The sequence below is a fragment of the Camelina sativa genome, chromosome 19 (genome assembly GCF_030686135.1).
Source record: "Camelina sativa cultivar CO46 ecotype springtype chromosome 19, ASM3068613v1".
Taxonomy (NCBI): Eukaryota; Viridiplantae; Streptophyta; class Magnoliopsida; order Brassicales; family Brassicaceae; genus Camelina; species Camelina sativa.
In genome coordinates this window covers 13,032,683-13,053,805 of record NC_141898.1, presented here as the reverse complement: position 1 = coordinate 13,053,805, position 21,123 = coordinate 13,032,683, and the positions used below count along the sequence as shown (strand labels likewise).

General features: G+C 38.4%; 1 non-coding gene and 4 pseudogenes across 1 annotated transcript; 1 reads left to right on the top strand and 4 right to left on the bottom strand.

Moving 5' to 3' along the window:
* Nucleotides 1-3,257: 3,257 nt before the first annotated feature.
* LOC104707088 (agamous-like MADS-box protein AGL62 pseudogene) lies at nt 3,258-6,157 on the bottom strand (annotated as a pseudogene).
* Nucleotides 6,158-7,048: 891 nt separating this feature from the next.
* LOC104767802 (agamous-like MADS-box protein AGL62 pseudogene) lies at nt 7,049-7,887 on the bottom strand (annotated as a pseudogene).
* Nucleotides 7,888-14,796: 6,909 nt separating this feature from the next.
* On the top strand, nt 14,797-14,903 carry LOC147920495 (small nucleolar RNA R71). The gene has a single exon (XR_015591897.1). It is a non-coding gene; the product is annotated as a small nucleolar RNA R71 (small nucleolar RNA).
* A 2,452-nt stretch (nt 14,904-17,355) lies between these two features.
* LOC104767801 (agamous-like MADS-box protein AGL62 pseudogene) lies at nt 17,356-18,194 on the bottom strand (annotated as a pseudogene).
* Nucleotides 18,195-19,094: 900 nt separating this feature from the next.
* LOC109130835 (agamous-like MADS-box protein AGL62 pseudogene) lies at nt 19,095-19,934 on the bottom strand (annotated as a pseudogene).
* Between the last annotated feature and the right edge of the window lie 1,189 nt (nt 19,935-21,123).

Below are 21,123 nucleotides of genomic sequence, written 5' to 3'. Positions count from 1 at the left end.
TCATGTTTGAGTCTGCATTCATTTATTTACATATTTAAAAAAAAAAAAAAAAAAAAAAAAAAAAAAAAATCTAAATTTTCCACAAAAACTGAGTGTTTATGTAGTTTGCATTTGCATATTAGGATCGAGTCCAGCGTTTTTCATATAGGGTTGGTGCATTTAGCATAGGGGTTGATGATGATTGTAATCTTGTTAGCATGTTGAATTCAATAGGATATGATCAAGGCCCTTGTTATTAGTTCTTTGATGCATGTTGATTGAACTTGAAATTGTAAGATTGAAGCATGTTTTGAATTGATATCATTCCCTATCTACCTGAACCTAATCCTGACTTGCAATTATCATGTTATGCATTGAAATTGAACTCATGGATACCACATACATGCTTGAATTATCTTTCTCCTTTTTACCATACTTGTTAATCCAAGTAGCTAATTCCCATCTTTGGACCAGTTCCCCGCACCCTTAACCAACCTTTCTTTCAAGCCAATTATATTCTTGAGTGTCAGGCCTTTTTCCGAGTTGAGCTTGTTAGAAAGTGTTAGGTTTTAACCAACAAGAGTAGGATCCTGTGTAGTTCTAGTTCGCGTTATCTGGACTAGTAGGACTAGGTGAGAACTCGATTTTGGGTATTGGGTATGGATTTGTGCAGAAAAGTAAAGGGTAGAAAGTCTTAAGGAGGGAGATGTGTTTTCAAAGTTTACAAGTCTAGTAAAGGATATGGGTTGAGCAAAGTAAAAAGAGTAATTGTTTCTAGAGTCCTTAGAAGAAAAAAAAAAAAAAAAGAAAGAACCTTACTGATAATAAGGATTTCCCAATCCGCTAGAATGATAAGAATTGAACTCCTCCTAAGACCGAGTCTAAAGAATGAAAGAATGGGTTTGAGATGAAGTTTCTGATGAAGGGTAGAGATAGGACCAACTTCGATTTGGAATGTTCTTTGGGTAGACAGGGCGCTGCTCTTGTATGCATCAGTTGGTTTCAACCTTTAGCCTTCTCTTAAGCTCAACTCCTTTTCGTGAGAGAACCTTGTTCTGTATTGATAAAACCACTGGAGAAGGAGACCATCTATGTCTCTGACCTTTAACCCTAGCCAAATGAGTTCAACGACATTGCATAGCTTGATTCACGGTTCTCTGTTAATAAATGTTAAAGGGAGTGATTGATAGGACCTTCACCATGCATCATATAACTAAAAACAAGGACCTTGATTCTAACTACTCTATTCAACATGTTTTAGGTTCTGAGACCCCATCTTCACACCTCTCTTCCACGCTTTGTTCTTGATTGTTTGCATGAGGGCAAGCAAAGAATAAGTTTGGGGGAGTTGATATGTCTATATTTTGCATCTCCTTAGCATGTATTTGTCATGCATTTAGCTAGGATAACTAGTCGTATTTCATCATTTTAGAACCTCTTTTTATACACTTTGCATATTTAGGAAGTTTTTGCATCATCCTTGCATGCATTGTGCATTTCGAAGTATTTCAGGTGTTTAGGAGACGTCGGAGACGCACACGATCGAGCCACTCTCAGCTGCCACAATCGAGCCACTCTCAACCTCCACAATCGAGCCACTCTCAACCTCCACAATCGAGCCACTCTCAACCTACGCAATCGAGCCACTCTCAGGGCACCAGTCGGACCACTCAATCGATCCATCACTCGAGCAACCGGTCTAGTGATTCAGCTTTTGACGTCTTCATCAAAGTTGTAGATAATTTAGTCATCTTTCCAATGCCGTTTATTTGAAGCTAATCGGAGGTGTGGTTCAAGAGTTATCATCGTTTTAGTAGATGCGTACCGAGCTCGAGCCACTTTCACCGACCATGCTCGAGCCATTTTCACTCGCACGGCTCGACCCACTCCTACTCACACCAATCGAGCCACTGGATGCGCACGGACGAAATCACGCATGCCAGGAAGACGCTCCGTCTGACATGCTTCAGGAGACTCCCGAACCGACGCTCTATCTTGTCGTTTTAAGTTTTAGGGATTCACACGTTTTTACTATATATACATTTTGTTAAGTCTTGGTTTAGGACATCTTATCTTTTATTCTCGTTTTGTTCTTAAGGTTCTAGCTAGCCACCTAAAACGTTTGAGACTTTGTATCCATATATCTTTTAATCCGTTTAGTTTTTGCATTTGATTTCTTCTGCAAAGTTGTTCATCTCATTCTTGTCTATCTTATTATGCTTTGTTCAATATTTTCTGGATTTATGTCTTTGGTGATGATTTCCGGATCTGAGTAGTGCTAGAGTTCTTGGGGATGTGATAGATTAGGTGGAGGATCCTAGGATGTAGAGTGTTTAAGCTTGATTTGTATGATTCCCTTTTGGACTAGTGTTAGAATTACTAGTTTCTCTCTGATCAATTGGAACTAGGTTCGAGACATTTCCACACCCAAAAGGTGTTTGATGAAATGTCTGACCAACTAGTGCCAGAGACTTACGTTCCTAGCCTAATAGATTAGTTGTCTAGGATGTTTGTTGACGTGAATGAACTTGTTTTTCATGCCATGCTTGATCGTGTTTCTCTAGCGAGAGCTAGGTTTGGAAGTGGTTGAGTTTGAGTAGCTTCTGTCAAGAGATTGGATTAGCTAAGTTGTGATGTTCATCGTTTAGGGATAGTTTGCTTGTGGTATGTTAAACACTCTATAGACTAGGATACTCCACCGACATCAATTACTCCCATCCTTAGGACTTATTTCTTTCTGATTTTTTATTACATTCCTGAGACTGTTTCGTTTCTTGATTTTTAGTTCATGCTTAGACTCGTCTCCGTTTTCATTCATTTTAGTTTCTCGTCATGCATTCTCGTTTCTAGTTCTGTGACTCATTTCCGTTTTTGTATTGTCATCATTCTAGGACTGTTAGACAAACACTCTATTTGAATTGGCTTGACTTGTGATTTCTTGATTGCATCTTAATTGTTAGTAAAGTTTCCCAAATGGATTGACACCTTAAGTATTACAACTGCATAAGGTTAATTGAACCTACTAGGAGACACAAAAATCTTAGTATCAAGTTCCTACGCCTGCTTTGGCCAATGTAGCAATCGGTGAAAGTTCAGAAACTCTCAGTGCTTCGTCTGATGATCTTACTCTAACACAGATCCAACAGCTTATGTCATACCTCAGCACCAAGCTTCAGTCTTCAAGCACCATCACCAACCCTGAAGTTCACTCTGTCTCAGTTTCCAAACCTTCTTCTTCAACAGTTTGCCCCATTTCCGGTAAGCTTTACCCCTCTATCCTATGTTCTTTTTCCGGAAATGTTAGGCCTTATGTCTGTTCTGTTAAGCAACGCTATTGCTATTAATGCTTGGGTTGTGGATTCTGGAGCTTCACAACATATCTTTCATGATAAAAGTGAATGCGTATACACCACGCTCGAGCCATGCTCCCCCGCCACGCACTCCAGCTTGTTTGATCGAGCCATGCTCCCCCGCCACGCACTCCAGCTTGTCTGATCGAGACATGCTCCCCCACCACGCGTTTCAGCTTGTCTGATCGAGCCATGCTCCCCTGCCACGCATTCCATTCGACGCGCACGGACTCGATCACACATGACGGGAAGAAAGACGTTTGGTTTCACACGCTTCAGGAGATTACCAAACCGACGCTTTACCTTGTCGTTTTAAGTTTTAGGGCTTTCCATGTTGGACTACTATATATACATTTTGTTAAGTCTTTGTTGAGGGGAATCTTTTATCTCGTATTGTTTGTCTTCCCATAATGTTTTTAACCTAGCCACAAAAATACGTTCTGAGACTTGTATTCTGATATCGTGGAGATTTATTGAGATTTTGCATTTGATTCCTTCTACAAAGTTGTTCATCTTATATTTCTCTATCTTACTATGCTTGTTTCAATGTTTTCTATGTTTGCATCCTTGATGATGATTTTCGGATCTGAGTAGTGTAGTAGTTCTTGAGGATGGGATATATTAGGTGGAGGATCTTAGGATGTAGAGTGTTTAAGCTTTGATTTGTATGATTCCTTTCTGGACTAGAGTTAGAAATACTTGTTTCTCTCTGATCAATTGGAACTAGGTTTTAGACATTTCCGCACCCAAAAGGTGTTCGATGAAATGTCTGACCAACTAGTGCCAGAGACTTACGTTCCTAGCCTAATAGATTAGTTGTCTAGAAAGTTTGTTGACGTGAATGAACTTGTTTTTCATGCCATGCTTGATCATGTTTCTCTAGCGAGAGCTAGGTATGGAAGTGGTTGAGTCTGAGTAGCTTTTGCCAAGAGATTGGATTAGCTAAGTAGTGATGTTCATTGTTTAGGGATAGTTTGCTTGTCGTATGTTAAACACTCTGTAGACTAGGAGAATCCACCGACATCAATTACTCCCATCCTTAGGACTTTTATCTTTTTGATTGATATTACATTCCTAAGACTGTTTCGTTTGTTCATGCTTAGAATCGTTTTCGGTTCCACTTATTCTTGTTCGCTTCTTGTCATACATTTTCGTTTCTAGTTCTGTGACTCATTTCCGTTTTGCATTTTGATCACTCCAGGATTGTTAGACATAAAAACACTCTTTTTGAATTGGCTTAACTTGTGATTTCTTGATTGCATCTTGAGTGGTAGCAACATCTCATTTGGATTGACACCTTAAGTACTACAATTGCATAAGGTTAATTGAACCTACTAGGAGACACACAAAAATCTTAGTATCAATTTGGCGCTGTTGCCATTTGGGAATTGTTTTGTTACATTTAAGATTTCAAGTTTTGCAAGATTAAGTTCTATCCCACTTATCATTCTGAGTACTGACTTGTTTTGGATGTCTGCTTGTTTGTTTTGCATCTCAGGAACCTGTTGATTGCAACGTTTCATGCACACCAGATCAAGAGGACATCATAACCTCCTTCCTACTATCGACGATATCAACCGGTTACAAAGACCACGACAAGCTCGTCAACGCATTGATCATCCCGCACTCGTCACAATGGAACAACCGAATGGACCACATCCGGGACCGCGAAACATTGGTGTTGGGGATGCACCGAACACTCATACTCACTGTGCTGGAATCGTCCCTCCCGTCGTGCAGAACAACAACTTCGAAATCAAGAGTTGTCTGATCTCCATGATCCAAGGAAACAAGTTTCACGGGTTGCCTATGGAGGATCCACTCGACCACTTGGACGAGTTCGACCGCCTGTGCAGTCTCACCAAGATCAACGGCGTGACTGAGGATGGTTAAAAGTTGCGCCTCTTCCCATTCTCCCTGGGAGACAAAGCTCATCAATGGGAGAAAAACCTCCCCAAGGGATCAATCACCACCTAGGATGGTTGCAAGAAAGCATTCTTGGCCAAATTTTTCTCCAATCTAGAACAGCACGTCATCTTAGTATCAATAACTCCATCATTGTTGTATCCAAAAAATGGTGTCTGGTAAGGAAAATCCATGACTGGATTATAGCTGAATGTATTCACTCTTTGATCAAACAGATCAATGCCGCCAACATCAACATTACGACCACCACTAAAGACAAAACTTTCTCCCATGTAACTTTGATGAGAAACATTCAATTGAGGATAATCAGACATCTCACTTACAAACGTTTTCTTCACATCTTGAAGAGCACATATCAGATTGTCGGTTTCATTTAGGTCGAGTTATTTCACATCTTTTTCATACCAACTTTTTCCTCTTTCTTCTCTGGATTGTCTCACCATGTCCAATGTCATTCTATTATGTTTCTCCTTCTCCTGTCTGGCCAGCACCTGGATTAATGAGATTCAATCATTATATGGTTTATGCATATGAACATTTTAGATAATAAAATATAATTATGTTTTACCTGAGTGAGCATCTCGTTGAGATATTGTATATTTCTATCCGGACGAGATTCAACAAGCTGTAGATTGTAGTTTGGTTGGTGAGGAATGAGAGAATTGTGGTTAACGTTTAGAAAACGATGAATTAGTTCTCTAACACCAGGATGGCCAAAAGAAAACGCTTTCCCACCGGAAGAGAACACAATCATCAAAATCTCTGCACCACACAATGTGCAAAGCACTCTGGCTTTCTTGAAGAGACCAAACCTTCTTTTGGAGAAAGTCACCTGAAGGTTGCTCTCGTTTTTTATTTTTTTTCATCTCTATCTTTTGACGACCTTTATTACTTCTCACCATTTTCTCAAAAGAGTTGATTACCAAGAGATAAAACTGATGCTTAAGAGTAGAACAGCTTCCTTTTATTTATACAGGCGTGTATTACAAATGGAATCATTTATCATTATAAGTCATTCTAAGTACTATATTTCCTACCAACCTTTATTTTTATCGAAATTGAATTTTTCCATTTGAGGAATATTTCATACTTATCTCTAAAATTTCTCAAGGATAAAAAAATTCATGGTAGTTCATTGTATTAGTTTGACAAATGTATGCATCAACGCCCCCATAAGAGATACAATAAATTATTTACGAGCTATTTTATAAAGGCTTATTCTATATATTGGGAAAAAATTATTCATTTTATTAATTAGAGCTATTTTTGGTCTTTTTACAGCTTATACAAGTAATATATACAGAAACAAATATTATATATTTTTGAGACATTACTAGCATCACCACATCATAATAAAGATAAAATATACTGTTTTAATTTTCATAATAATATAAAAATAGAGATTAAATGAAAAATGCTCAAACTTTACCAAAACAAATATATGAAAAATGCTTAATTAATTAAATTCAAAGAAAAATGAACTAAAGGAAATTTAAAATTTCATAAGTTTTGAGCTATGGGCACAAAATTTTCAAGATATATATGTACAATTTACTAGAGTTAATGTTCCTAAAGATATTGAATTATGTTTGTCAAAATCAACATTCATAAGATATAAATAATATTATTTCTACTCAAGTATTGTAGATTTTTCTCACTATCTTTGTTCTTAAATCGACAATGAATACAAGCAGCCAACATACTGAATGTAAAGGAAAAATAAAATCAAGTCTCACGACACAAGAAAAGTTAGGATGATTTCAATATCAAAGCTGCTCTTCTAGCGTCAGACTCTAGTATCTCTCGTTGAAGTTGTAACTTAACATGTAGTTCATGTTGTATCCCGGACTGATAACTCCATCATTGTTGTATCCAAAAAATGGTGTATGGTAAGGAAAATCCATGACTGGATTATAGCTGAATGTATTCACTCTTTGATCAAACAGATCAATGCCGCCAACATCAACATTACGACCACCACCAAAGACAAAACTTTCTCCCATGTAACTTTGATGAGAAACATTCAATTGAGGATAATCAGACATCTCACTTACAAAAGTTTTCTTCACATCTTCAAGAGCACATATCAGATTGTCGGTTTCATTTAGGTCGAGTTATTTCACATCTTTTTCATACCAACTTTTTCCTCTTTCTTCTCTGGATTGTCTCACCATGTCCAATGTCATTCTATTATGTTTCTCCGTCTCCTATCTGGCCAGCACCTGGATTAATGAGATTCAATCATTATATGGTTTATGCATATGAACATTTTAGATAATAAAATATAATTATGTTTTACTTGAGTGAGAATCTTGTTGAGATATTGTATATTTCTATCCGGACGAGATTCAACAAGCTGTAGATTGTAGTTTGGTTGGTGAGGAATGAGAGAATTGTGGATAACGTTTAGAAAACGATGAATTAGTTCTCTAACACCAGGATGGCCAAAAGAAAACGCTTTCCCACCGGAAGAGAACACAATCATCAAAATCTCTGCACCACACAATGTGCAAAGCACACTGGCTTTCTTGAAGAGACCAAACCTTCTTTTGGAGAAAGGCACCTGAAGGTTGCTCTCATTTTTTATTTTTTTCATCTCTATCTTTTGACGAGCTTTGTTACTTCTCACCATTTTCTCAAAAGATTTGATTACCAAGAGATAAAATTGATGCTTAAGAGTAGAACAGCTTCCTTTTATTAATACAGGCGTGTATTACAAATGGAATCATTTATCATTATAAGTCATTCTAAGTACTATATTTCCTACCAACCTTTATTTTTATCGAAATTGAATTTTTCCATTTGAGGAATATTTCATACTTATCTCTAAAATTTCTCATGGATAAAAAAATTCATGGTAGTTCATTGTATTAGTTTGACAAATGTAAGCATCAACGCCCCCATAAGAGATACAATAAATTATTTACGAGCTATTTTATAAAGGCTTATTCTATATATTGGGAAAAAATTATTCATTTTATTAATTAGAGCTATTTTTGGTCTTTTTACAGCTTATACAAGTAATATATACAGAAACAAATATTATATATTTTTGAGACATTACTAGCATCACCACATCATAATAACGATAAAATATACTGTTTTAATTTTCATAATAATATAAAAATAGAGATTAAATGAAAAATGCTCAAACTTTACCAAAACAAATATATGAAAAATGCTTAATTAATTAAATTCAAAGAAAACTGAACTAAAGGAAATTTAAAATTTCATAAGTTTTGAGTTATGGGCACAAAATTTTCAAGATATATATGTACAATTTACTAGAGTTAATGTTCCTAATGATAGTGAATTATGTTTGTCAAAATCAACATTCATAAGATATAAATAATGTTATTTCTACTCAAGTATTTGATACTAGGATTTTTGTGTATCCTAGCAGGTTCAATTCACCTTATGTAGTTGTAGTACTTAAGGTGTCAATCCAAATGGGATGATGCTAGTCACTCAAGATGCAATCAAGATTTCACAAGTCAAGCCAATTCTAAGAGAGTGTTTTTATCTAACAATCCTAGAATGATCAGAATGCAAAACGGAAATGTTTTCTAGAACTAGAAACGAGAATGTATGACAAGAAGCGTAAATGAATGAAAACAGAAACGAGTCTAAACACGAACAAAACCGCAAGATAAGAAACAGTCTCAGGAATGCAATAAAAATAAGGAAGAAAGAAGTCCTAAGGATGGGAGTAATTGATGTCGGTGGAGTCTCCTAGTCTACATAGTGTTTAACATGCCACAAACAAACTATCCCTAGACAATGAACATCACGGCTTAGCTAATCCAATCTATTGGCATAAGCTACTCATACTCAAACACTTCCAAACCTAGCTCTCGCTAGAGAAACATGGTTAAGCAGGCATGACGAACCAGTTCATTCACGTCAACAAACATCCTAGACAACTAATCTCTTAGGCTACGAACGTAAGTCTCTAGCATTAGTTGGTCAGACATTTCATCAAACACCTTTTGGGTGCGGAAGTGTCTAAGACCTAGTTCCAATTGATCAGAGAGAAACTAGTATTTCTAACTCTAGTCCAGAAGGGTTTCATACAAATCAAGCTTAAACACCCTACATACTAAGATCCTCCACCTAATCTATCCCATCCTCAAGAACTATCACACTACTCAGATCCGAAATTCATAATCAAGAAAGCAAACCCAGAAAACATTGAATCAAGCATAGTAAGATAGATAAAAATGAGAAGAACAACTTTGTAAAAGAAATCTAGTGCAAAAACTGAATAAACTCGGAGATGTCGGATTACAAGTCTCAAAACGTTTTTTTTGGTGGCTACGTCAAACCTTAACGAAAAGAACTAAAACGAGATAAAAGATGAGATCTCCCCAGCCAAGACTTAAGAAAACGTATTTATAGTAAAAACATGTATATCCCTAAAACTTAAAACGACAAGGTGAAGAGTCGGTTTGGGAATCTCCTGAAGCGTGTAAAATGGAGTGCCTTCCTGACATGTGCGATTTGGTCGGTGTGCAACCAGTAGCTGGAGTGTGTGGCGAGTGAGAGTGGCTCGATCGGACCACTGGAGAGCGTGGCGGGTGAGATTGGCTCGGTCGGACCTCTGGGGTGCGTGGCGAGTGACAGTGGCTCGGTCGGACCACTGGAGAGCGTGGCGGGTGAGAGTGGCTCGGTCGGACCTCTGGGGTGCGTGGTGAGTGAGAGTGGCTCGGTCGGACCTCTGGAGAACGTGGCGAGTGAGAGTGGCTTGGTCGGACCTCTGGGGTGCGTGGCGAGTGAGAGTGGCTCGGTCGGTCCTTTGGAGAGCATGGCGAGTGAGAGTGGCTCGGTCGGACCTCCGGAGAGCGTGGCGAGTGAGAGTGGCTCGGTGAGACCTCTGGAGAGCGTGGCTTGATCAGATTCGCTTCCAACGTCTCCTAAATACCTGAAATACTCCGAAATGCACAATGTATGCAAGAATGATGCAATAACTACCTAGATATGCAAAGTGTATAGAAAGGACTAGGAAATGATGCAAACCAATGAGTTATCCTAGCTAAATGAATGATAAATATATGCTAAGGAGAGACAAAATATAGACAAATCAACTCCCCCAAACTTATTCTTTGCTTGCCCTCAAGCAAGAAATCAAGAATAGAGTATGGAAGAGAGGTGTGAAGATGGGGTCTCATAACCTAAAACCTGCTAAATAAAATAGTTAGATTCAAGGTCCTTGTTTTTAGTTCTATGATGCATGATGAAGGAACTTTATTTCTTTAATCTACACATGCAATCCTATCAACCACTCCCTTTAACATTCATTAACAAAGAACCGTGAATCAAGCTAAGCAACGTCATTGAACTCATTTGGCTAGGGTAAAAGGTCAGAGGCAAAGATGGTCTCCTTCTCAAAAGGTTTTATCAATACAGAACAAGGTTCTCTCACGAAAGGGAGTTGAGCTTAGGAGAAGGCTAAAGGTTGAAACCAACTGATACATACAAGAGCATAGCCCTGTCTACCCAAAGAACATTCCAAACCGAAGTTGGTCCTATCTCTACCCTTCATCAGAAACTTCATCTCAAACCCATTCTTTCATTCTTTACACTTGGTCTTAGGAGGAGTTCACTTCTTATCATTCTAGCGGATTGCGAAATCTTTATTATCAGTAAGGTTATTTTTCTTTTCTTCTAAGGACTCTAGACATCTTAAACATTTTACTTTCTTTTCTTTGTCTAATCTTTTCATTTTATGCCCAGAACCAATAACTCATTATTTTGCTCAACCCAAATCCTTTACTAGACTTGTAAACCTTAAAAACGCATCCCCCTCCTAAAGACTTTCTACCCTTTACTTTCTTTTTACTCTTCACCTTTCTGCACAAATCCATACCCAATACCCAATATCGAGTTCTCACCTAGTCCTACTGGTCCGGATAACGCGAACTAGAACTACACAAGATCCTACTCTTGTCGGTTATAACCTAACACTTTCTAACAAGCTCAACTCGGAAAAGGCCTGACACTCAAGAATACAATTGGCTTGAAAGAACGGTTGGTTAAGGGTGCAGGGAACTGTTCCAAAAATGGGAATCAGCTACTTGGATTGACAAGGGTGGTAAAAAAAATGTGAAAGACAATCCAAGTATGTATATGGTATCCATGAGTTCAACTTCAATGCATAACAAGATAATTGCAAGTCAGGATTAGGTTCAGGTAGATAGGGAATGACGTCAATTCAAAACATGCTTCAATCTTACATTTTCAAATTCAATCAACATGCATCAAAGAGCTAATAACAAGGGCCTTGATCCTATCCTATTGAATCCAGCATGCTACCAAGGTTACAATCATCATCAACCCCTATGCTAAATGCAAAAACCCTAAATAACACTAGACTCAATCCTAATATGCAAGTATAAGCTACATGAACACTCTGTTTTTTTTTTTGTGGAAATTTTCGAATTTTTTTTCAAATTTTTATGGTTTTTCTATGCAAATATATGGATGCAGATTCAAACATGATATGATGCAAAAATTTGAAATAAGAATCACAAGACACAACATCAGATACATCATCTCAAACCCTCCCCCAAACTTAAATTACACAGTCCCTTGTGTAAGAAAAATTTGCAGGAGGAGTTAAGAATCACAACACAAACAATGCATGAATGAAATGATATATATAAAAGTAGGGTAGGAGTACCTCAGTAGTAGAAGAAGGAGTCGGTGCTCGCCCAAGGTGGAGTGTGATACTGACTTTGTCCTTCGCCTTGGTCTGGATCTGCAAGGGTGACCTCAGTGGTTTGGTCGACCTGCTGCTCAACCGCTTGCGTGTACACGTTTGGTTGCTTGTCGCACTGCATGTCGTCAACTCTGGACTCACCATGATCCGATACTAGCACAATCACCTCTGTGGGCTGATAATCCCTGATCTGCTGCTCAACTCTGTGCATGCTCTGACGTGGGCTCGAGCGGGAGTCGTCAGTGGCTCAAGAGAGGTAGTCGGAATGTGGCTCGGTTGAGGTAGTCGGACCATGGCTCGATAGACGCGGTGATGAACAAGTAAGAGGATGTCGGCTCGAGTGTGCGATGAGAGTGGACAAAACTTTCTTTTATTTGTATCCCCTATCTCTGTTGCTCATACTCCCTTCTGAAGACTCCTGAACACAAGAAAACTAAAAACAAAAATAAAAAACACAAGGATCCTAAAAAAAAAAATTTACAATGATACCTTTGGGACTTCCTCCCAAGTGAGCTTGTTTAAAGTGTCTGAGCTTGACTTTGCATACTTCTTATGCTTTAGAAGGGTCATAGAGAGGCTCCAGAGACCTCTCTAGAATGTCATGTCTAGCCAGATACTCTTTAACATTCTGCCCTAGGTTCAACAACAAATGAACTGCTCTTCTTCATTATCCCAAACCTCTTCCTTAATTTCCTTGGAGGAGAACTTTTCATTGTACCTTGGAGCTTCTTGATTTTCCCACTCATCTCCTTCACCATAGATGTTAAATCTTTCACTGAATCCCTTAGAATCTTAGTATTTTGGAGGTCATACAAACTGTCAAGCGCCGGAGGACTTGACTCTTGCGGTTGGTGAGGTTTAGGAAGCAGTCCTTGACGCTTAGGGAGGGTGACGACTGCACTCGAGTTGAAGAATGGTCGAGTGAAACTTTGAGTTTTCTCTTTGGTTACCAAAACCACAGTGTCTGCCTCATTCACACTCTCAAAGATGTCAAACCCAGCTTTCTGATCTTTCTCTTCAATCACGAAGGTCTGCCCATCAATAGTTGGTTTTTTCTTAGAATCCTTGATATCAAACTTCATCTTGAAGTTTTTGCCTAGATTGAGATCAATCATCCCCTTCTTGACATCAATGACTGCTTTAGCTGTAGCTAAGAAAGGTCTTCCCAGGATTAGTAGATCTTTAGGTTCTTCATCCATTTCCAGCACCACAAAGTCAGTAGGAATCTCAGCTTGTCCAATTTTGATGGGCAGGTTCTCTAGTAGACCATGAGGCAGTCTAGTTGTCCTATCAGCCAATATTAAGCAGAGGTTTCATGACTTGTATTTGTTCAATCCTAGCCTCAGAGCTACAGAGATTGGCATGAGGCTGACTGAAGCACCAAGGTCACATAGGCACTCTATGAAGGCCAATGGACCTAGAGAACAAGGCAAGGTGAAAGAACCAGGGTCCTTTAGCTTCTTTGGGATAATCATCTTCTGAGTAACAACCTTGCATTCATTAATAACTCCACCTATGACATGTACTACTCTCTCATCTTCCAGAGCCTTAGCTTGAGCTCCTTTATCTATCTCCTCCTTCCCTTTGGTCCTTTCTGTTACCAAATCAGTTAAAAAGTTTTGATATTGAGGCACAAGTGCAAATGCATCAAGCAAATGCATCCTAAGTTCTATCTCCTTGACTTGTTTTTCTAACAGAGCTTTATACTTCTCAGTAAGCTACTTCTTAAACCTCACTAGAAATGGTGGAGGTGGCTTGTATGGTGGAGGAATGAATCTCACAGGTTTATCCTTGGGAGCAGCGGGTTGGTTAGTAGCTTGAGGATCAGATTGCTTGGCTGACTCAATTGGATCCTTAAGCACCTCGACGGGATCCTTTATTTGAACTTCATCTTAAAGAAAATCCTCCCCATCTAAACTCTCATTGTCCTCAGTGAGCCGTACATCTACAGCTTGGATGGTGATGGCATGGATAGTAGCATAGTCCTTGGGGTTTTGAACTGCTTTTCCAGGTAGTTGGCCAGGTGTTGGGGTAGAACTAGAAGTAGTCTTTCCTTCCATATACTTCATCTTGGAGTTAAGAGCTTCAAACTTGACATTCAGATCATTGTATGAATACTCCATTCGTTGACTGAGTTCAGCAAACTTCTTGGCAGTTTCCAGAGAACCGCTAGCTTGACCCTGAAGAAGTAATTGCATCATGTGCTTCATTTCTTGATCAGGAGCGTGAGTAGGCTGAACTTGTTGAGGTGCAAATCCTGGCGGTGGTCCTGAAGGAGCTTGGTAACATTGCTGTAAATGTTGTTTAGGCACGAATCCTAGATTGTAAGGCACAAAAGGTTTTTGGTTACCTTGTTGTTGCTGCTGAGGAGGGTACACTTGATCCTGGGGATTTGCAACATTGGTACTCCTGTAAGACAAATTGGGGTTTGTCTTATAGGGGTTGTAACCCTTGTTGTAACCACCTTGATTCTAGACGTAGTTGATCTCGTCAGATTGCTCACCCTCCCCATCTTGAACTTGGAAAGGGTCATCCTCAGCTACGAAATGGACAGTGTGCTGCTGACTGAGCAAGAGGCGGTCAAGCTTGTCATTGACATTCTTAAGGTCCCTCTTGTACTTCTCCTCAGACCCAGCGTCGCCTCTAACTGTGCGGTCAAAAACTTCATTGTAGTTGCCGTCAGACTGGGCGAGATTCTCAACTAGTTGCCATCCTTTATCCACTTCTTTGTTCAGGAAATTTCCGTTAGAGGCAGTGTCAAGCAGAATGCGGATTTTTGGAAGTACACCACGGTATAGTGTGCTCAGCAGTGACTCGTTGCTGAACCCATGGTGATGACACTGGCTCTGGTAACCCTTGAAACGCTCTCGGGCTTCACAGAGTGATTCTGAGCTCTTCTGAGTAAAACCAGAGATGTCATTCCTGAGACGTGCAGTTCTGGCATTGGAGAAGAACTTCGCCAAGAATGCTTTCTTGCAGTCATCCCAAGTGGTGATGGAGCCCTTGGGAATGTTTTTCTCCCATTGATGAGCTTTATCTCCCAGGGAGAATGGGAAGAGTCGCAACTTGAAACCATCCTCACTCACTACATTGATCTTGGTGAGACTGCACAGACGGTCGAACTCGTCGAGGTGATCGAGTGGATCCTCCATAGGCAACCCGTGAAACCTGTTCCCTTGGATCATGGAGATCAGACCACTTTTGATCTCAAATTTTTTGTTCAGCATGGCGGGAGGGACGATTCCAGCACGCTGAGTATGAGTGTTTGGTGCATCGCCAGCACCAATGTTTCGCGGTCTCGGATTTGGTCCATTAGGAGCGTCCATAGTGATGGGTGTGTGATGATCGGCAAGAAGACGACCTGGGCGTGGTCTTTGTAGCCGATTGATGTCGTCAATAGCAGGAAGGAGATTCTGAGTTCCTCTAGATCTGGTGTGCATGCAAGGTTGCAATCAACAGGTTCCTGAGAGGCAAAACAAACAAGCAGACAACCAAAACAAGTCAATACACAGAATGATAAGTGTAACAGAACTTAATCTTGCAAAACTTGAAATCTCAAATGTAGCAAAACGAATCCCAAATGGCAACGGTGCCATATTGATACTAGGATTTGTGTATCCTAGCAGGTTCAGTTAACCTTATGTAGTTGTAGTACTTAAGGTGTCAATCCAAATGGGATGATGCTAGTCACTCAAGATGCAATCAATATTTCACAATTCAAGCCAATTCTAAGAGAGTGTTTTTATCTAACAATCCTAGAATGATCATAATGCAAAACGGAAATGTGTTCTAGGACTAGAAACGAGAATGTATGACAAGAAGCGAAAATGAATGAAAACAGAAACGAGTCTAAACACGAACAAAACCGCAAGATAAGAAACAGTCTCAGGAATGCAATAAAAATCAGGAAGAAAGAAGTCCTAAGGATGGGAGTAATTGATGTCGGTGGAGTCTCCTAGTCTACAGAGTGTTTAACATGCCACAAACAAACTATCTCTAGACAATGAACATCATGACTTAGCTAATCCAATCTCTTGGCAGAAGCTACTCATACTCAAACACTTCCAAACCTAGCTCTCGCTAGAGAAACATGGTTAAGCAGGCATGACGAACCAGTTCATTCATGTCAACAAACATCCTAGACAACTAATCTCTTAGGCTACGAACGTAAGTCTCTAGCATTAGTTGGTCAGACATTTCATCAAACATCTTTTGGGTGCGGAAGTGTCTAAGACCTAGTTCCAATTGATCAGAGAGAAACTAGTATTTCTAACTCTAGTCCAGAAGGGTTTCATACAAATCAAGCTTAAACACCCTACATACTAAGATCCTCCACCTAATCTATCCCATCCTCAAGAACTATCACACTAGTCAGATCCGAAAGTCATAATCAAGAAAGCAAACCCAGAAAACATTGAATCAAGCATAGTAAGATAGATAAAAATGAGAAGAACAACTTTGTAAAAGAAATCAAGTGCAAAAACTGAACAAACTCGGAGATGTCGGATTACAAGTCTTAGAACGTTTTTTTGGTGGCTACGTCAAACCTTAACGAAAAGAACTAAAACGAGATAAAAGATAAGATGTCCCAAGCCAAGACTTAAGAAAACGTATTTATAGTAAAAACATGTAAATCCCTAAAACTTAAAACGACAAGGTGAAGAGTCGGTTTGGGAATCTCCTGAAGCGTGTAAGATGGAGTGCCTTCCTGACATGCGCGATTTGGTCAATGTGCAACCAGTAGCTGGAGTGCGTGGCGAGTGAGAGTGGCTTGGTCGGACCGCTGGAGAGGGTGGCGAGTGAGAGTGGCTCGGTCGGACCTCTGGGGTGCATGGCGAGTGAGAGTGGCTCGGTCAGACCTTTGGAGAGCATGGCGAGTGAAAGTGGCTCAGTCGGACCTCTGGAGTGCATGGCGAGTGAGAATGGCTCGGTCGGACCTCTGGAGAGCGTGGCGAGTGAGAGTGGCTCGGTCGGACCTCTGGAAAGCGTGGCAAGTGAGAGTGGCTCGATCGGACCTCTGGAGAGCATGGCTCGATCAGATGCGCTTCCAACGTCTACTAAATACCTGAAATACTCCGAAATGCACAATGTATGCAAGAATGATGCAAGAACTACCTAGACATGCAAAGTGTATAGAAAGGACTAGAAAATGATGCAAACCAATGAGTTATCCTAGCTAAATGAATGATCAATATATGCTAAGGAGAGACAAAATATAGACATATCAGTATTGTAGATTATTCTCACTATCTTTGTTCTTAAATTGACAATGAATACAAGCAGCCAACATACTGAATGTAAAGGAAAAATAAAATCAAGTCTCAAGACACAAGAAAAATTAGGCTGATTTCAATATCAAAGCTGCTCTTCTAGCTTCAGACTCTAGTATCTCTCGTTGAAGTTGTAACTTGACATGTAGTTCATGTTGTATCCCAGACCGATAACTCCATCATTGTTGTATCCAAAAAATGGTGTCTGGTAAGGAAAATCCATGACTGGATTATAGCTGAATGTATTCACTCTTTGATCAAACTGATCAATGCCGCCAACATCAACATTACGACCACCACCAAAGAAAAAACTTTCGCCCATTTAAATCTGATGAGAAACATTCAATTGAGGATAATCAGACATCTCACTTACAAACGTCTTCTTCACATCTTGAAGAGCACATATCAGATTGTTGGTTTCATTCAGGTCGAGTTCTTTCACATATTTTTCATATCAACTTTTTCCTTTTTCTTCTCTGGATTGTCTCACCATGTCCAATGTCATTCTATTATGTTTCGCATTCTCCGGTCTGGCCAGCACCTGGATTAATGAGATTCAATCATTATATGGTTTATGCATATGAACATTTTAGATAATAAAATATAATTATGTTTTACCTGAGTGAGCATCTCGTTGAGATATTGTATATTTCTATCCGGACGAGATTCAGCAAGCTGTAGATTGTAGTTTGGTTGGTGAGGAATGAGAGAATTGTGGTTAACGTTTAGAAAATTATGAATTAGTTCTCTAACACCAGGATGGCCCAAAGAAAACGCTTTCCCACCGGGAGAGAACACAATCATCAAAATCTATGCACCACACAATGTGCAAAGCTCACTGGCTTTCTCGAAGAGACCAAACCTTCTTTTGGAGAAAGTCACCTGAAGAATGCTCTCGTTTTTTATTTTTTTCATCTCTATCTTTTGACGGCCTTTGTTACTTCTCACCATTTTCTCAAAAGATTTGATTACCAAGAGATAAAACTGATGCTTAAGAGTAGAACAGCTTCCTTTTATTTATACAGGCGTGTATTACAAATGGAATCATTTATCATTATAAGCCATTCTAAGTACTATATTTCCTACCAACCTTTATTTTTATAGAAATTGAATTTTTCCATTTGAGGAATATTTCATACTTATCTCTAAAAGTTCTCAAGGATAAAAAAAATTCATGGTAGTTCATTGTATTAGTTTGACAAATGTATGCATCAACGCCCTCATAAGAGACACAATAAATTATTTACGAGCTATTTTATAAAGACTTATTCTATATATTGAGGACTAAATTATTCATTTTATTAATTAGAGCTATTTTTGGTCTTTTTTTTTTACAGCTAATACCAGTAATATATACAGAAATAAATATTATCTATTTTTGAGACATTACAAGCATCACCACATCATAATCAAGATAAAATATATTGTTTTAATTTTCATAATAATATAAAAATAGAGATTAAATGAAAAATGCTTAAACTTTACCAAAAAAAAATATGAAAAATGCTTAATTAATTAAATTCAAAGAAAAAATGAACTAAAGGAAATTTAAAATTTCATAAGTTTTGGGTTATGGGCCCAAAATTTTCAAGATATATATGTACAATTTACTAGAGTTAATGTTCCTAATGATAGTGAATTATGTTTGTCAAAATCAACATTCATAAGATATAAATAATATTATTTCTACTCAAGTATTGTAGATTTTTCTCACTATCTTTGTTCTTAAATCGACAATGAATACAAGCAGCCAACATACTGAATGTAAAGGAAAAATAAAATCAAGTCGCACGACACAAGAAAAATTAGGATATGATTTCAATATCAAAGCTGCTCTTCTAGCTTCAGACTCTAGTATCTCTCGTTGAAGTTGTAACTTGACATGTAGTTCATGTTGTATCCCGGACCGATAACTCCATCATTGTTGTATCCAAAAAATGGTGTCTGGTAAGGAAACTCCATGACTGGATTAGAGCTGAATGTATTCACTCTTTGATCAAACAGATCAATGCCGTCAACATCAACATTACGACCACCACCAAAGACAAAACTTTCTCCCATGTAACTCTGATGAGAAACATTCAATTGAGGATAATCAGACATCTCACTTACAAACGTCTTCTTCACATCTTGAAGAGCACATATCAGATTGTCGGTTTCACTCAGGTCGAGTTCTTTCACATCTTTTTCATACCAACTTTTTCCTCTTTCTTCTCTGGATTGTCTCACCATGTCCAATGTCATTCTATTATGTTTCGCCTTCTTCTGTCTGGCCAGCACCTGGATTAATGAGATTCAATCATTATATGGTTTATGCATATGAACATTTTAGATAATAAAATATAATTATATTTTACCTGCGTGAGCATCTCGTTGAGATATTGTATATTTCTATCCGGACGAGATTCAACAAGCTGTAGATTGTAGTTTGTTTGGTGAGGAATGAGCGAATTGTGGTTAACGTTTAGAAAACGATGAATTAGTTCTCTAACACTAGGATGGCCAAAAGAAAACGCTTTCCCACCGGGAGAGAACACAATCATCAAAATCTCTGCACCACACAATGTGCAAAGCTCACTTGGTTTCTTGAAGAGACCAAACCTTCTTTTGGAGAAAGTCACCTGAAGGTTGCTCTCTTTTTTTATTTTTTTTCATCTCTATCTTTTGACGACCTTTGTTACTTCTCACCATTTTCTCAAAAGATTTGATTACCAAGAGATAAAACTGATGCTTAAGAGTAGAACAGCTTCCTTTTATTAATACAGGCGTGTATTACAAATGGAATCATTTATCATTATAAGTCATTCTAAGTACTATATTTCCTACCAACCTTTATTTTTATCGAAATTGAATTTTTCCATTTGAGGAATATTTCATACTTATCTCTAAAATTTCTCAAAGATAAAAAAAATTCATGGTAGTTCATTGTATTAGTTTGACAAATGTATGCATCAGCGCCCCCATAAGAGACACAATAAATTATTTACGAGCTATTTTATAAAGACTTATTCTATATATTGGGAAAAATATTATTCATTTTATTAATTAGAGCTATTTTTGCTATTTTTATATTAATATATACAGAAACAAATATTATCTATTTTTTAGACATTACAAGCATCGCCACATCATAATCAAGATAAAATATACTGTTTTAATTTTCATAATAATATAAAAACAGATATTAAATGAAAAATGCTTAAACTTTACCCAAAAAAAAATGAAAAATGCTTAATTAATTCAATTCAAACAAAAATGAACTAAATGAAAAAACGATACAAGAAGGCGAAAAGCTTTCTCTCTCTTCTCTCTCTCTCAAATCTTTCAGAGAGAGAAAGCTGATGTATCATATTCCGGCGAATTTTATCGTCGTTTTTTGTTTCCGGCTAAGTCCGTTTATCTTTCTCGCTTAGATGCGAGTTCTCCTTAGCCCTTATGGCTAATTTTTGTGTTTTCTTTTCCTTTTGCAGAGCCAAATAGATCTCTTTTCAGTTTAAAGAGGTCAAAGCCGAGTGATGTTACAGAGCTTTTCGATCATTAGAATGCTCGATTCCAATCAAGAGGAGAGTAAATCCTCATACACATAATTGTGGCCGTGATTGGAATCGTATGATGGTTCTTCTTAAGTTTGTGAATCCTGATGGAAGGAATTCTGTGAGGGTGAAGAACAGTTTAGGGTAGCAAAGTTTTGCGACTAATCTGACATCTAGCCATCTCATGCTTTCCGGTGCTTCACAGATCTGAAGATTCAAGAGGCTTTGTTTCTTAACACTCAGAGGAAGATGCATAAGGAAAATGGTGATATTCAGGACAAGAAGCTGAAGATCGATGGATCCCTATGCCGGAAAAAACGATTTTGATAGCCGAAATTTTGGATCTG